Source organism: Rhinoderma darwinii (assembly GCF_050947455.1).
Source record: "Rhinoderma darwinii isolate aRhiDar2 chromosome 3 unlocalized genomic scaffold, aRhiDar2.hap1 SUPER_3_unloc_7, whole genome shotgun sequence".
Taxonomy (NCBI): domain Eukaryota; kingdom Metazoa; phylum Chordata; class Amphibia; order Anura; family Rhinodermatidae; genus Rhinoderma; species Rhinoderma darwinii.
In genome coordinates this window covers 121,281-138,939 of record NW_027461750.1, presented here as the reverse complement: position 1 = coordinate 138,939, position 17,659 = coordinate 121,281, and the positions used below count along the sequence as shown (strand labels likewise).

At 43.5% G+C, this 17,659-nt stretch overlaps 1 long non-coding RNA gene across 1 annotated transcript in view; it reads right to left on the bottom strand.

Annotated features, from left to right (window-relative positions):
• Positions 1-1,001, bottom strand: part of LOC142683562 (uncharacterized) — a 32,540-nt gene extending 31,539 nt beyond the window's left edge. Inside the window, exon 1 of the long non-coding RNA XR_012853970.1 lies at positions 886-1,001. This is a non-coding gene — a long non-coding RNA (uncharacterized LOC142683562). The remainder of the gene's footprint in view (positions 1-885) is intronic.
• Positions 1,002-17,659: the final 16,658 nt, after the last annotated feature.

Here is a 17,659-nt window from a genome sequence, read left to right as displayed (position 1 = left end):
ATCTCCAACTAAGTCACAATGCCATCTAATGACAGCAACAATGCCTTCAATGCTAATTACAATTCCGCGAGGACAGTTACAATGTCCACATGACACCGGCTATATGTCTTATCCAGATAGCCAAATACCAGCCAAAATGGCTCCCATTCATGTAACAATGCACTCATGAGAGCCACTATGCCACATGACATCCACAATGTCCCTTATCCCAGCCACATTACTCTCCATGCCCTCTTAGCCATTCGGAATACAACCATGGCAACCACAATTCACTTATTGCCTCTTAATAATGCCCCAAGACAAACAAAATGCTCTCATGACAACTACCACATTCCCAAACACAATGCCCATTTTAATACCACATCTCTAACTAAGTCACAATGCCCTCATTGTTCACTTTACCAGTCACAATCCCAACACAAATATCACAATGCCTCAAAACAAGTCACAATGTCCTCATGACAGCCACACTATCCCTAATTCCCAGTCACGATGTTACCATAAAAGCCACAATATCCTCTGACAACAACAATCACGGAATGCATCGTATTACAGCAACAATGTCTTCAATGCTAATTACAATTCCGCGAGGACAGACCCTATGCCCTCAATTCTCCCTATGCCAGCCACAATACCCTCCATACCAGCCAAAAATTCCCCATTGGGGAAGTGGAGATGGTGATGAATGTGTATGTTGGAATGTAAATGCAGTGCACCCATGTGTAGAACACAAAGGCATTTACAATGCCCTTAAATATCTATAGCCAATATATGTACTACTAGACATATATCCTTATATACCGGAAAGGTATTACCACACCTCTGAAAGTCCAGAGCTAGAAACTAGCCTGATAATTATCAGTAATTAATAATAATATTAATTACCAGTCATTTGATTGCTCTATTGCCGCTGTCTGGAGGATTCCATATCTTGCTTCTCTTCACTTTCAAATAGACACCTAGAAAAAAAAAAATCAAGAAAGAGGTGTGATAATACATTCCTGGTATATGCTATAGATGTATTGGAAACAGTAAAGAGATTTTAGTGTGCCTAGTTTCTAATGAAACCCCCAAATATTTTAAGGGCCAATTAAACCCTTTCTGTGATACATTCTGAGGAGCCAAATTAGAGATCCAACCTCAAGTCTTCCTATCCAAGAGTATTCACAAACCACCCCATCTTGACTAGAAGCTATAAGTAGGATATAATCAACTCTGATCACAACCCCAAAATTAGTCACCAATCACATCAAAGATCAGATGTCTAGAAGAAATAGCACTCTCCTCCACATCTGTATAAAACAGAAAACCATTCTACAATCTATTCAGTGGACCATTTACAACTCATATATGACATGGGCCTAAATGTGACCTAGAGAGGACACAATATAGCTATTATCAGTCATCATGAAGAATATCACACATTCAACAAAGACCTCACATGCGCCAGGTTAAGACACAAAGTGATATCACTAGTAGCGAAAATAGCTAGATGCTGACTTGCAAGTCGTGGTCAAATCACTAGAGAGGCAAAGAAAATTAGACACATCAACTATACTGTGCCACTCATAGTAAAAAAAGAAACATCGTCCACGCAAACCCTAAATTAAAAAGCCACGACAGTCACAATTTTCCAATGACAGCCAAAATGCACCTATGACAGCTACATTGTCCCACCACATCTAAATGGCTCCAATGACAGCCACAAAGTCCTCAGTGCCAGCCACATTTCCGCCACATAACAACCACAAAGTCATCAATGCCCCCTATGCAAATCACCATGCCTTCAATACCTGCTAAGCCAACCAAAATTCCCACATGACAACCGTAGTGCCTGCCGTGCCAGCTACAAGACCTTAAAAAAGGCCACAATGCTTTTCAGGTTAGCCACAATGCACTCACAACACCCAGAATGCACCTTATTCCATCTACAATGCACCATGCCAGCCACAAGGTTCTTATAATAGCCACATTATGCCCCATGTCATTTACATGGTCTCCTAAGTCACTAAAACCCCATGACACCCCCATTGATCCCATGACACACGCAATCTACGTTATCTCCACAAAAATGCCTTAATGGTAGCAACCATGCTGTCAGTGGCCACTATGCCAGCCACAAAGTCCCCATGCCAGCTACAGTGTACTTTATCCCAGCAGCAATGCCGGTGATACCCCTTATCCAAGCTACAATGACCACCCAAATGTCCTTTATTCAACACACAATGGCCTCAGTATCTATATGCAAACTACAATTAACCACATGACAGCCACAAAGCTCCCATGTAAGGCACAATGCGCCAATGACAATGACATTGCGCTCAATGACACCAAGGCATTTACAATGCCCAATGCTGGCAATAATGCTCCTATAAGAGTGACTATGCCCTCATGAAACCCACAATGTCATTTATAAGGGACACAATGCCACTATGACAGTCAAATGCCCTCCATGACAGCCACAAAGCCACCAGAAAATCAACAATCATGCGACCACAATGTACTTTATCCATGCAACAATGCTGTCAATGCCCCTTATGCCAGCCCGAAGGCCAAAATGGAAACCACCAAATGTCAATGCTTCTTTGCAAGCCACTATGCCTTTATTAAAGCCACAAAGAAGTCACTTTCCCCTTTGCTAACCAAGACATGACAGACACAAGTCCCCGTGCCAGCCATAATGACACCTGCAAGCCACAATATCCTCATGACACTCGCTATGTCCCATATCCCAGTCATAATATCCTCAATGTTAGCCACAACTTCCTCCCTGCCAGCCACAATGCCAACCAACCACAAAGCCCCCATTACATCCAATACCACGTGACAGCTATAATGCTTCTAACCAATATCCCATATGGCAGCTAAAATGTCCCCATGACCGATACAAAGTCCAGTGTCCCTTATTCCTTTCACAATGCCCCTTATCCAAACCACATTGCTCTCAATGCCGCCTAAGTTAACTGCAATACAAGCATGACAGCCACAATGGCTTCAATAGCCCTATGACAACTACAATGCCCCATGACAGTCATTATGCCAGGAGCCACAATGCCACTATGCGAGCCACAATGTACTTTAGCGCAGACACAGTGCTGCCAATGCCTCTTATGCCAGCCCCAATGCCCCCATGATCGTAAATTGTCCTCCATGCCAGCCACAGTGCTCTAAATGCCAGCTAAATTGCCCCCATGAAATCAACAATGTCCCATTTCCCAGTCAAAATGCAGCCATGACATCTGCAAGGTCCACAGTGTCCCTTATCCCAGCCACTATGCTCCATGATAATCTAATGCTCTCAATGCCAGCCATATTGTCCTCAATGCTCCCTAAGCCAACATCAATAGAACCAGGACAACTAAAATGCCCCATGACAACCACTATGTCCTCATTGTCCACTTTACCAGACACCATGCTTACCTAAAATCCACAATGCCCCCATGACAGCCACTATCCCCAAATTACTCATATGCGAGCCACAATGCCCTAAGTGCCAATTACAAATTTATCGAACATCCAGAAAGCCCTCAATTCTATCTATGCCAGCATCAATGCCGCCACAAACGCCACATTTCACTCCATATCAGCCACAATGGCCTGCATGCCTTTTTTGCATACCTCAATGCTCCCATGACAACTACAAAGTCGCTATGTCAACCACAATTCCTCCTATGGCAGCAATGCCCACGTGCCAGCCACAGTGTTCCTCTGGAGCCATTATGCCCACATGTCTGCCACACTGTCCCTGAGCCCAGGCACAATATCTCCATTACAGCCACAATGTTCTCAATTCCCCTTTTGCCAACGAAAATGAAGAAATGGCACAATGCCCTCCATGCCTTTCACAATGCCATTAATAGCCCTATTCCAACTAGATTGCCCCCATTCTACGCACAATGCCACCAATGCAAGAAGCAATGCCCACAGAACACCCACTATATATCTTATCCAAATAGCCAAATACCAGCCACAATGGCTCCCATTCAAGCAACAATGCACTCATAAGAGCCACTATGCCCCCATGACATCCACAATGTCCCTTATCCCAGCTACAATCGCTCTATTACAGCCACAAGTCCCACAATGCCAGCCACATTATCCTTAATGCCCCCTTAGCCGTCCCACAATGCCAGCCACATTATCCTTAATGCCCCCTTAGCCATTCGGAATACAACCATGACAACCACAATTCACTTATTGCCTCTTAAGAGAACCATAATGCCCCAAGACAAACAAAATGAGTTCATGACAACTACCACTTTCCCAAACACAATGCCCATTTTAATACCACATCTCCAACTAAGTCACAATGCCATCTAATGACAGCAACAATGCCTTCAATGCTAATTACAATTCCGCGAGGACAGCCACAATGCTCACAATTCTCCCTATGCCAGCCACAATACCCTCCATGCCAGCCAAAATTTTCCCATTGGGGAAGTGGAGATGGTGATGAATGTGTATGTTGGAAAGTCAAATGCAGCCCACCCATGTGTAGAACACAAAGGCATTTACAATTCCCTTACATATCTATAGCCAATATATGTACTACTAGACATATATCCTTATATACCAGGAAGGGATTACCACACCTCTAAAAGTCCACAGCTAGAAACTAGCCTGATATTTATCAGTAATTAATAATATGAATTACCCATCCTCTGATTCCTCTATTGCCGCTGACTGGAGAATTCCATATCTCGCTTCTCTTCACTTTCAAATAGACACCTAGAAAAAAGAAAGAAAGAGGTGTGATAATACGTTCCTGGTATATGCTATAGATGTATTGGATCAGTAAAGAGATGTTACGGTGCCTAGTTTCTTATAAAACAAAAATAATTTCATAAGGGGCAATCAAACCCTTTCTGGGATACCTTCTGAGGAGTCAAACTAGAGATCCCGCCTCAAGTCTTACAATGCAAGGATGCACAGACCACCCCATCCTGACCATAAGCCTCAAGAAGCCACAAGTAGCATGTATTTGGTTCTGAGCAAAACCCCTAAATGAGGCCCCATGCACATGACCAAAGTTTCTATCTGTAATTACAAATCCATAATTAAGGATAATCTGGTGACCCACAAATTTCTATTGGCCAAGGACACCTTTCCGTATATTTACGGATGTGTGTCCGGGCCGTAGAACTAAAAAGCAAAATATAGAACATATCCTATTCCTGTCTGCAATTGCGGCACAGACTCACCCATAGAAGTCTAACGGAGCATGCAAAATTTTGGACGGCTATAGTATATAGTGGATCGCTAGTTGAAGTCCCCTAGAGGGGACTAATAAAAAAAAAAGTAAAAATTAGTAAAATAAAGTATTTTTTGTTAATGTAATAAAAAAAAAATATTATAAGTAAAAAAAAACAAAAAACACTTTTCGCATTTACCCACTAAAGCATTGGAAAAAGAAATAAAAAAATAAACATAATTGGTATCGCCGCATCCGTAAAGGTCTGAACTATTACAATATATTCTTATTTAACCCGTACGATGTACGCCGTAAAAAACAAAAAATGTAAATGCCAGAATTTATATTTTTTGGTCACCTCATCTCCCACAAAAAATGTAATGAAAAGTGTTCAAAATCTTACATGTACTCCGAAAATTGTAGCATTAAAAACTACAGCTTAGACCCGCAAAAAATAAGCCGTTATACCACTTAATCGACGGAAAAAGATAAAAGTTATGGCTCTCAGAATTTGGCAACACAAAATAATTTTTATTTTTTTTACGCTTAATTTTTTCCTTGTAAAAGTAGTAAAGCATAGAAAAAACTATATATATTTAGTATCGCCGTAATCGTATTGACCCACAGAAAAAAGTTAACATATTTTAATTGAAAGGTGAATTCCATAAAAATGAAGCGCAAAAATCAATGGAGGAATCCATGTGTTTTTCATTTTCTACCCCACAAATAATATTTTTCCTGTTTCCTAGTACATTATATGGCACAATAAATGGTGCAACGAAAAACGACAACTCGTCCCACAAAAATCAAGCCCTCATAGGACTATATTGACGGAAAAATTAAAAAGTTATGGCTTTTGGAATGTGGGGAGGAAAAAATGAAAATTAAAATCTGATAATTGTTCACGACTGTAAGGGGTTAACACTTTTTTAATTCACTGGGGGCTGATATGTCGCTGACGTGTCGCTTAACGACACATACACAGATGAAATATGGCAGCTATAGGGCATAACGAACGGGAGCCGATTGTTACATACTGTGCTTCTGCCGTCTCGCACTGTAATGCGCATGCTCAGTTCAGAGCGACCCAGCAGAGAAGCTGGCTTGTTGGGGGGAAAGACGGCGCCACTTTGGAGAAGACCAGCTGCCGGTAAGGTGTGTACGTGTGAGCGCGTGGGGATTGTTCGTGTACGTTTGTGTGTGTGTGTGGGGGGGGGGGGTTTGTGTGTGTGTGTGGGGGGGGGGAATCTGGCGCGGTTTCATGTTTTGGGGGATTTGTTTGTGCTCACCGCTGTTCCTTCAAACAAGCTGATTGGCGACTATGAAGGATCAGCGGCACCCGAGCGTCGCTGACCCTTCACAGTCGCCTATCAGCTGTTTTGAAGGATCAGCGGCGAGTACCTCTGCTCTGTCGAGTGCCCCCCCACACACAAACCCCCCCAAACATTTAGGTAAGGTGTGTGTGCGTGCATGTGCGTGCAGGGAAGTTTGTGTGTGTGTGCATGGGGGGGGGATTTTGTGTGTGTTGGGGTCTGTGTTTGGTGCGGTTGCATGTTTGGGGGGGTTTGTGTATGAGGGGGGGCGCTCGACGGAGCAGCAGTGCTTGCCACAGTTCCTTCAAAACAGCTGATTGGCGTCTATTCAGGATCAGCTGCACACGAACGCCGCTGATCCTTCGCAGCCGCATATCAACTGTTTTGAAGGATCAGCCGCGAGCACCGCTGCTCCGTCGAGCACCTCCCACACATTCACACACACACACACACACACACCCCAAACATGCAGGTAAGGTGTGTGCGTGCATGGTTTTGTGTGTGGCGCGGTTGCAAGTTTGTGGGGGGGGGGGGGTTTAGTGTGCGTGTGGGGGGGGCACTCTATGGGGCAATGGTGCTCGCCTCTGTTCCTTCAAAACAGCTGATTGGCGGCTGTTTTGAAGCATCAGCGGCGAGCACTGCTGCTCCGTCATTCCTTGCTCCAACTGTGAGCCGCCGTGTAACTACATGGCGATTCACAGTAGAAGCGAGGAAAGAAGAAACAGCAGCATATTATTAACTGTTATTTTTTTTGTTTTGCAGGTTCCACTTGACCGTTTGGACTTCGTCGTAGATTCGTTGGACTACTTCGATGATCTTCTTTTTTTTTTCTTTTAAATAAGATGTTGAAAGAGGGTTGTGTGGGAATTTTTCTTTCAATAAAAAATGATTTTCTTATGTCTCTGTGTTTTTTTTAATGCTTTATTACCACCTTAGTAATGGCAGTTGTCTGTTTGATGACGTCCATTACTAAGGCGGGGCTTAGTGTTAACCAGTAGAAAAAGCTGGCACTAACCCATTATTACTACGGTACCCACCGCCACCAGGTATATCGGGAAGAGCCGGGTACGATCCAGTATCCAACCATCTGTAGTTATGCTGGGCACTGGGGCAGCCTTTTGGTCTGTACTGTAGCTTCTGCCAAAAATACTCCCAAAATGGGAGCTGGACACTGCTTAGCAAATTGAAGACACCTTTTCTTGGCTTGTAGTCAAAAATAGAGAGCGGGTGAGTCTCCCTCCCACATTTACAGCAGCTGTAAGTCAGGTTGCATTGCCTGATCCCCCTTGCTGTAATTTTGGGAAGTGCTCCCCCTGGTGGCCAACATAGGAAAACGTCACATTAAAATTGTATTTTTAATACTTTCCACCCTGTGGAAGAAAAAAAAATACAGCAAAAAAGCCTTAAAAAATATAATACAAATAAGTAACTTACTAAATTTTTTAATTCGCGACACATTCCCTTTAATTTAGGGAAGAGTTTCATGGACACTGCTGATAACCAGAAAGATTGTGTAACATACTGACAAACAAAATATACTGGGCTTGGAAATGTCATTGTCATTAGGCAAAGGAATTATTAAATCAAGAATAACTCAACCAAACCGCATCTGACCAGCGAAGTCCAACTCAAAATCATTTTATTCTCAAAAGTGAATGAACTATTTCTATCACACCTACTTTACTTCATGATAATACATTCTATAGGAATTTTATCAGCATTTAATGTGTAAAAAAACTTTACACATTTCAGTAGCATATCAGAACTATTGATCAGTGGTTGTCTGAGCACTCAGACCCCCACCGATCGCTAAAACGTACAAAGCGAAAGAAGTACTCGGGCGAGCGCTTTGTCGCTTAGTTTCTGATCAGCTTTTCTCGGAAAGGTTAGCGAGCCTGTACAACTCTTTCTCGGCTTTCCGACTAAAATTTATTTTTATTCTTTGCTCTCCTAAATTAACAAATCATGACAGCCACAATGCTCCAATGACAGCCAAAATGCTGGGGTGTGTCCGCGGCATCATCCACAGGGGCTGTGCGCGGCATCATCATCCACAGGGGCTGTGCGCGGCATCATCATACACAGGGGGTGTGCGCGGCATCATCCACAGGGGGTGTGCGCGGCGCCATCTACAGGGGGTGTGCGCGGCACCATCTACAAGCTGTGTGTGCGGCGCCATCTACAGGGGGTATATGCAGCGTCATCTACAGGCTACATACAGGGTGTCTGTGCGGCATCATCTACAGGGGATGTGTGTGGCGTCATCTTCAGGGGGTGTGTGGCGTCATCTACATGGGGTCTGTGTGGCGCCATCTACAGGGGGTATGTGTGGTGACATCTACAGGGGTGCTGTGTGGCACTATCTACAGAGGGTATTGTGGTATTATCTACAGGGGGCACTGGGGCACTATCTACAGGCGGCACTGTGACATTATCTACAAAGAGCAGTGTTTTGGTACAATTTACAGGGAGCAGTGTGTGGCAATATCTTCTGGGGGCAGTGTGGGGCACCATCTACAAGGGATACTGATCGTGGCACTATATACGCTGGTTCTTACGCTACCAGTAGTGGTCAGCACAGTTTGCCTAGCCCTAGTGATAAAGTGAGACATCACCTGCCTGTAAACAACCGGATAACCAGAGACATAGCGGCTACCATAGTAATTGTCGGCCAAACTAGTGCAGACATTTTGTTCGCACACCCACCAAAGACACCACACCCTAAGTGTCCCTGGAAAAAAATTCAAATGTTGGAAACTGTGTACTTGCCATATTTGCGGTCAGTTATATATAAACATCGTCTCTTACACAGACCTCGTGTCTCTCGCTGTCTATTATCCGCTCAACTTACATCTGCATTTCTATGGAGATGGCTGGTGCAGTGGAACTCTGAGGAAGGTATCATTCAAACTGTCCAATCAGATGCTGCCAACTGGTTTATACCACTGAGTAAACTACAAGGGTGGGCTCGGTTCTAACCAATGACTGCTTTTGTTTTGTTTTAATAAAGCAACAAGCTTTTATATGTGTGTGGAAAGGAAATGATTTATTCTATCTCAAACAGAAAAATGTTGACATTACAGATTTGTGTCCGTATTTAGTTTCTTGGAAACTGCTGCACTTTTTGAGTCTTTATTTCTGTGGTGTTTTTCCCTATTGACTTTATAAGGAAAAGTTATAACTGAGGTAAAACAAGAATTTTCCTACGACATGTGCTCTTGCATATATGTAGTATTACACCTGCAATATCCGGTCTCTGCACAAACAGCGGCTCTTATGTTTCGCATGACTCCATGATATTATGTGTGAAATCACAGGATACAATTATTTGCTCAGTTGCATTTTTCTATGCAGTTTATAAGGTAAGCAAGTTAATTGTAAAAATGAAGATTTGCCCAATAGCCACATTTTAGTGTTATGTTAGTGCCTTTATCATACTGGATGGGTGAGATAATGTGACTGATCAAAGATAAGTGGCGGTTTCCCTATTTATGGAGGTGTCACACATTGGCTTCTCACATTATTGCTGAATTGCTGTGAGGCGTCCCCTCCTGAACGGTAGATGTATGTAACTTATAGGATAAGTGCACACAAGCGGGATACAATGCGTATAAGCACACAGCATATACGTCATGGAAGCTGCAGAGAATACCGCCAGAAAAACCGCACCAAATTGTGGTGCAGTTTTTTGGGCGGAATCTCCGCTGCGGAAATACCGGTAGAAAAAAAAGTTAATACTTATCCCGTTATCCTTTGTCATAGCGACGTGTCCCTCCAGCGTCGGACTGGAATGCCTTGGGCCCACTAGAAAAAAATCTCCTGAGGGCCCACTCTCCATCTACGCAGAAAATGAGCATGTCCACTTTGATTTGTATCATAATCTTTGTTATCTTTGCACATACAGTCATATATAGTCATATACAAATGGGGTTGTCCTCGGCTAGACCTTTTGGGCCCATCATTGTGTTAAAGTTTGATCACACCAGAGGATCCTCTGGTGGGACAGTCCGACCCAGCATCCCTCTGCTCTGGGTACAGCCAGGCCTCCTGAAATGACGCTGCAGGCTTTGATTGGCTGCAGCAGTCACATGAGACGAAACTTCATCTCAGGAGCCCGAGCTGCACTTAGAATAGAGAATCGCGTCGCTATAACAACACCCGGGGGTAAGTATGAAGTTCTTTATTATATTTAAACCGAAAAAAAGCTTCTTATTTTCTCTGGATTTACGATTTTTGCAGTGGAATTGCAGCATTTCCACCACAAAAATCACCAAATTTGCTTATATGTTGTGACTATTACCTCCCCATTGAATTTGATGGGGAAAACCCGCAACAGAAGAGCAGCGATTCCGCAACATGAATTAACAGGCTGCAAAATGATAAAACAGCACCGCAGGTCAATATAAGAACGATTTCTTCGTGTTTTTTTTTTTTTTTTTTAATCTCATCCACTCTGCTGCTACTGTAATACGCTGCAGATTTTCCACAATGAAATCCCTTGCGGAAAATACGCAGTGTTTTACGCTGTGTGTCCCTACCCATAGTCATCAAATTTCACCGTTGAGTCCACTCCCCTTCATAACACTATATGACATGTCTACACTCCTCTTTACACTAGTATTTTAACCCTTAAGAGGGAATGTCTCCTCAGAAAATGACCTATTGTTTAAATAAACCCTGTTCTGTAGAGATCACTTCTCAGCAGTCAAATCATTATGCTCACAGGCAAGGCCAAACTAGAACTAAAAAGCTGCCCCTGTATACAAATCCCACCAGCCCACATACAATATGGCCCCCGTCACCCACATAATGCAGAAAAATAGCAGCGACTATTGCGTTACTTTGGTCACACCCCTCGCTACTCACTTCAATATGTAAATGACATCATCAACACAAGAAGGAAAATAAAAGTAAACATAGAAATACCTAGTCACATGGTCAGGGACAGGCGTATGCTGCCACTAAACAAGCACCAAAATAACCAATGATACCGCCATACAGTGACCATGTATTGCTCAGATACCCGTTCTATACTGACACTCTGCATACTATTATTACACTGCAGACTATAGAGGAGAATACAGCACTGATCAGACGCAGTAACTGGCAGAATACATAACAATTGAAGAGGACCTATCAGCTCTCCTGACATGTCTGTTTTAGTAAATGCTTGTATTACCCATTAAATAACAATTCTGGAGCACAATTTCTTAGGACCCTACAATGTGCTATTTCTCTGTTATCATACCTCCCAACTTTAAAGTATCACAAAGAGGGACAACTGATGCGGTGCCCATAGTGCATCGCGGCAATTTTTTTTCTGTTTAAGCCCAGCCTCTAATCCCACCCAATCCCCGCCCATACACACCTGGTTCAGCCCACACAGTATCATTCTCCCATAGTGCCTCCCACACAGTATAATATCCCCATAGCTGCCACCATACAGTATAATGCCCCATAGATGCCCCATACAGTATAAAGCCAACACAGATGCCCCAATACATTATAATGCCCACACAGGTTCTCCCATGCAGTATATTGCGCACACAGATGCCCTCATACAATATAATGCCCACACAGATTGCCCCATTAAGTATAATGCCCCAAAAAATCTCCCATACTGCATAATGCCCCATACGGTGGGATGCCCACAGATGCCCTCATACATTATAATGCCCACACAGGTTCTCCCATGCAGTATATTGCCCACACAGATGCCCTCATACAATATAATGCCCACACAGATTGCCCCATTAAGTATAATGCCCCAAAAAAATCTCCCATACTGCATGATGCCCCCATACATTATAATGCCCACACAGGTTCTCCCATGCAGTATATTGCCCACACAGATGCCCTCATACAATATAATGCCCACACAGATTGCACCATTAAGTATAATGCCCCCAAAAATCTCCCATACAGCATAATGTGCCTCATAGCTGCTCCATAGAGCATAATGCCCCCCATAGCTGCCCCATAGCTGCCCCCATACAGCATAATGCCCCCCATAGCTGCCCCCATACAGCATAATGGCCCCATACAGCATAATGCCCCCAAAGTTGCCCCCATACAGCATAATGCCCCCAAAGCTGCCCCCATGCAGTATAATGCCCCCTAGCTGCCATAGATGCACCATACAGTATAATTCCTCCATACCTGGCACCATACAGTATAATTACACCATAGCTGCCCCATACAGTATAATGCCCCCATTGCTGCCACAATACAGTATAATGCCCCCACAGCTTCACCATACAGTATAACGCCCCCACAGGCCAGTGCCCACATATAAAGTGCCCTGATAGTGCCACAGTGCCCATGTAGACCGTGCCACAGTGTCCCCTTTAGAATAGTGCCCATATATAGCACCATAGTGTCCATGTAGATAGTGCCCCCCACTGTAGATGGCGCCATTGGGACTTTAATGCATGGAAACTGACGTCAAGGGCTATTTCTGGAGCGGAATCCCCTGCCAGAGCGTTGCCGACGCTCTGTCAGGGGATTCTGCTCCAGGAGTAGCCCCTGATGTCACTGTCCGTAAATGGACAGGGACGTCAAGGGCTTCCCCTGGCACAGTGCTTAAAGTAGCGCTGTGCCCAGGGAGTCCTCGGCGAGTGGAGGAGCTCCCTCTGCTCCTTCGCTCTGAACTAATGCTGCAGCAGGGATCTGATGGTTCCCTACTTAAGCACTGGGTTCAACTGTATCTGCGTCCTGAGGATGCAGACACAGTTAACAGCAAGATATACCCCTGGCCGCCCGGGACAGCAGGACACCGCCCGGAATCCGGAACTGTCCCTCTGAATCCGGGGCATTTGGGAGGTATGTGTTATTCCTACTGGATATAAATTGACAACTGGGTGTTGCCTTTCCTCTTGTCAAACGGCTGTGTCTCTACACACTCTTAAGCCTTATTCAGACGAACGTAGGGAAAATCGGACATGAAAAATCAAATTTTTTCACGTCTGAGTAGCCCCGTGGAGATCCCGTTTTCACGTATCCCCTTAGACTTAGGTCTATGGACAGATCCGTGAAAACGGAAGAAAATAGGACATGTTCTATGTGTCAACGGACCCTTCACACAGTCTGTTGAAACAACGACCATGTGAACGGTCTCATTGAAATACATGCGTCCGTGTGACGGCCGTTGTTTTAATGGCTGTCACACGGACACGTATTCTACGTACGTTCATCTGAATACGGCCTAAAATTGTTGAATCATCACCGACAGTATAATTTTTTTTTTTACTTTTTGAGATGCAGCTTCCATGTATCCTGTATACATAGACGCTGTATCCTGCCGTCAAAGCCCATTCCGACAGCTCAGCTGCACTCACAGGTCCGGTGAAAGCTGGTTAAGTCACGCAGGATCCAGCTCATAATGATTACACCTAAATTCATGAACCTTCTGACCTGACCGAATCGGCTTTGACGGCAGGATACAGCTAACATGTATAAAAAATACATAGAAGCTGTATCTCAAAAAGTCAATTTGTTTAAAATCAAATAAAACATTGATTAATTAAAGGAAAATTATCTTTAAACATGTACATAGCCTTTACGTGTTTTAAAGGCTCTATTTTGAGTGTGCTTTTTATTATATCTTTGTAAAAAAGAGTGAACGTTAAATTACTTGGTGTGGGAGAATTTCATATATTCCTTGATTTGCTTTCTTTTTCTTATGTTTGTGTTTTTTGGGAGTGTGTTATGCTTGTACTGTGTTGTTTACTGTGTCAATTTTTTGTGGAATATGTCATCAACAGAAGTGCAAAAATTTGTAACAGGACCCCCCCCCACACCTACCATGTTCCATGTATATTAATTGTATGCTATGTTTCAAATGGGTCTTTGGGCTACAGTGCCCAGGTGCAACTGCTAACTCTGCACCCCTAGCTACTACGCCCTAAGTCATCCGGGGTCAGCGCAGTTCAATAAAAATGAAAGGAGCGCTGGTCACGCATGCGCACAAGCGCGACCAGTGCACAATTAATTTCTATGGAGCTGCCGACAAACCCCCCGGAAGTCCGAGGTTTGTCATGGAGAATTTCGGGGGACTTTGCCTCGTTCTCCTTATCGCTGGGCGTCCCAGCGTACCCACATGTATCCCCTATCCTGTGGATAGGGGATGCATGTCTTTAGTAGGAACAACCCCTTTAGTGGCGTCGTGCTGTAGCAGCCAAAGCGGGGGAATGCGTGCCCGTTACGGCTGCTACAGAGGTAATTATGCCATTGCCTGTGCATATGCATATTAGGACACATGGACGTCATAGTGGCAGCTGGCCGGCTCTGCTGAATCCGGCGCTTCCATTCATTACATGGATAGTTATTCGTTTGAACGGCCGGTATGTAGTGATACATTTCCCTTGCAACAGTCACTTTACATTTTATCTTTTGTCTCTTCAGTAGGATCCAAACATATAGGGAATATTCACATGTTGGGATGACATCACATCAAAATTTAAGCAAAACCACGATATGACCACGTGTGAATACACCCATACTGTTTAAATGTATGCAAACGTATACCTATGATTTGTTGTCCATTGACGTCCATTATGAAACATAGTGGCATACACTTTGCAGTATCCTAAGAAAAAAGTTATCCAGACGCAATACTGTCAATCATCAGTCAAAAGGAAATATTTTGCATAAGTCTGCACAATAGAACCCTATGAATGCTGTACAGTATAAGTGTATGTGTGGATACCTTTTTTTTCTATTTTTGTATATGTTTTTCCCTTCTACCTGCACAGCACTGACAGCATGGCCCCCAGAAGAGCCTACTCTTCCAGGAGGCCTCCCCCTTTTTATAAGAGTCTCCTGGACATTCCCAGCAGAGTTTGCGTTCAACTAATGGGTACAGGGCAATACATTGTTACAGTTCATATCATATTTCATTCTTAGCCCTTGTTGACACAGAGTTTTTTGCAGGCAGACTTCAGGAATTTTGAGGCAGACTGTGACCTGCCTGCGCTTTTTTCCCTGCGTTTTATGCAGCATATTTCGTGGCGTTTTTTGCCATGGGCAACTGAAGGTAAAAACAACGTTAAAAATGCTCAGAAGCGGGCGGCGTGGGGTTTTTCTGCTTCTTAATGGGAGGTCAGTGGCGGAAACCACGACTTGCCGCAAGAGGCTATAAGCTGCTTGGGGGAAAAAAAACACGTCTCTGCCTCCGATTGAAATCAAAGGGGTCGATTTTGGCTGGTTTTTTTAGCACTGATTCTGATACGGATTCCGCATCAAAGTCAGCGCCAAAAAAACTTTGTGTGAACAGGGCCTAAAAAAGAAACATTGTACTTACATGAAGAAAACGTATACCGAGGATCATAGGCACAGTGGAGTTCCTGCTAGTTACTTCATCATGCATGTACACAGTAGGGAATTATAAGCTCCATGATGATGTCACAATGTTAGTTACAATAATCAGAATTCTACTTATAATCATAAAGCAACCTAAATTATTGGTTGTTATGGGCAACCAGGCCACTTTTTTTGTAGCAAAACTAATTATTTGTAGTAGCAGTGCGAGTTTTTTTTTCTTTTTTAATTTATTTTTAGACGGTTTTCCTTTAATGTATTGAGAGTAGGGTTCTGATGACAAACAGATTAATACATTTTACTTTTATACTTTTCATGCTTTTACTGTATGTTTGACATAAATGTTGAGTTCTATTTTTATTTAGCCAACAATGTGACCTGTTCCTTTTTTGTTTCCTTTTTTAGGTCAGTGCCATCAGATACTTTACTGAGTACATGCCAGCTTCAAAATGTGTTATATTTAAAGAGTAACTACACTACACTATCATCAAACGTTTAAAATTGCATTGTGTTTGGTCCGGGACTTGCGGCCCAAATACGTTCCGTCCATTACGGACGTAACATGGTCGTGTGAACCCAGCCTTATACCTCAAATAGATCCCGTGCAGTCTGATTCTGCAGTTATACTTCACTCCATCTATCCTCTAATTGGTCCTAATATACATTCAGTAGGTTAGCGAGAAAAATGGGACAAATGAAAGGGAGTATGACTGCGGAATAAGACTACACAGAAAAGGGTTTGTTTAGTGTCAGTTACCATGGAGACCCTAAGACCTGCATAGGACCTGTAGACACGTATCGGTAGGGAATTTACAAGATTTACAAGGTGGCTTCATTTTTAATTTTAAATGCACTGGAGCAATAAAAATCAAAATTGGCTACAAAAAGTGTACTTAGTGGAAAAGTTCATAAGACTAAGGCCTTATTCACACAAACGTGTTAAACGTCCGTGTGATGGCCTTGTTTCAACGGCCGTCATACGGACCTATATTATTCAATCTGGTCGTTCACACGGCCGTTGTTTCAACAGACCATGTGAAGGGTCTGTAAGAAAATAGGACATGTCCTATTTTGTCACGCATCCCTCCAGAGACTCTAGTCTATGGGGGATGCGTGATATCGCATCCCGCAGTGCAGAGCACGGATGCACCTCAGACGTGAAAAACTACAGTTTTTCACGTCCGAGATGCACAATGCCCGGGTGAATCTAGCCTTACTGCTTTTATATAATAAAAGATGACTAAGGCCTCATGCACACGACCGTAAAAACACCCGTTATTGCGGGTCGTAATTACGACCCGCAATAACGGGCCCATAGACTTCTGTTAGTCACGGGCACCTTCCCGTTTTCTCACGGGAAGGTGCCCGTGCCGTTAAAAAAATAGAACATGTTCTATTTTTTCATTTTACGGGCCGTGCTCCTATACTTTATAATGGGAGCACGGCTCGCAAAAGCGGCCGGCTGGACGTGGCCGGCCGTGCCCGCCCGTGCTCGTAATTACGAGCACGGTCGTGTGCATGAAGCCTAAGTCTGGTTTTAAAAAACGTGTTACGCTAGTCTGAAACTGGCCTTGGTCTACCTATGAACCCTGATACGACCACAACACGTGGGGTTTTTGGTTAAAGAGGCTCTGTCACCACATTATAAGTGCCCTATCTCCTACATAAGGAGATTGGCGCTATAATGTAGGTGACAGCAGTGCTTTTTATTTTAAAAAACGATCTGTTTTCACCACTTTATTAGATTTATGCTAATGAGTTTCTTAATGTCCAAGTGGGCGTGTTTTTACTTTAGACCAAGTGGGCGTTGTACAGAGGAGTGTATGACGCTGACCAA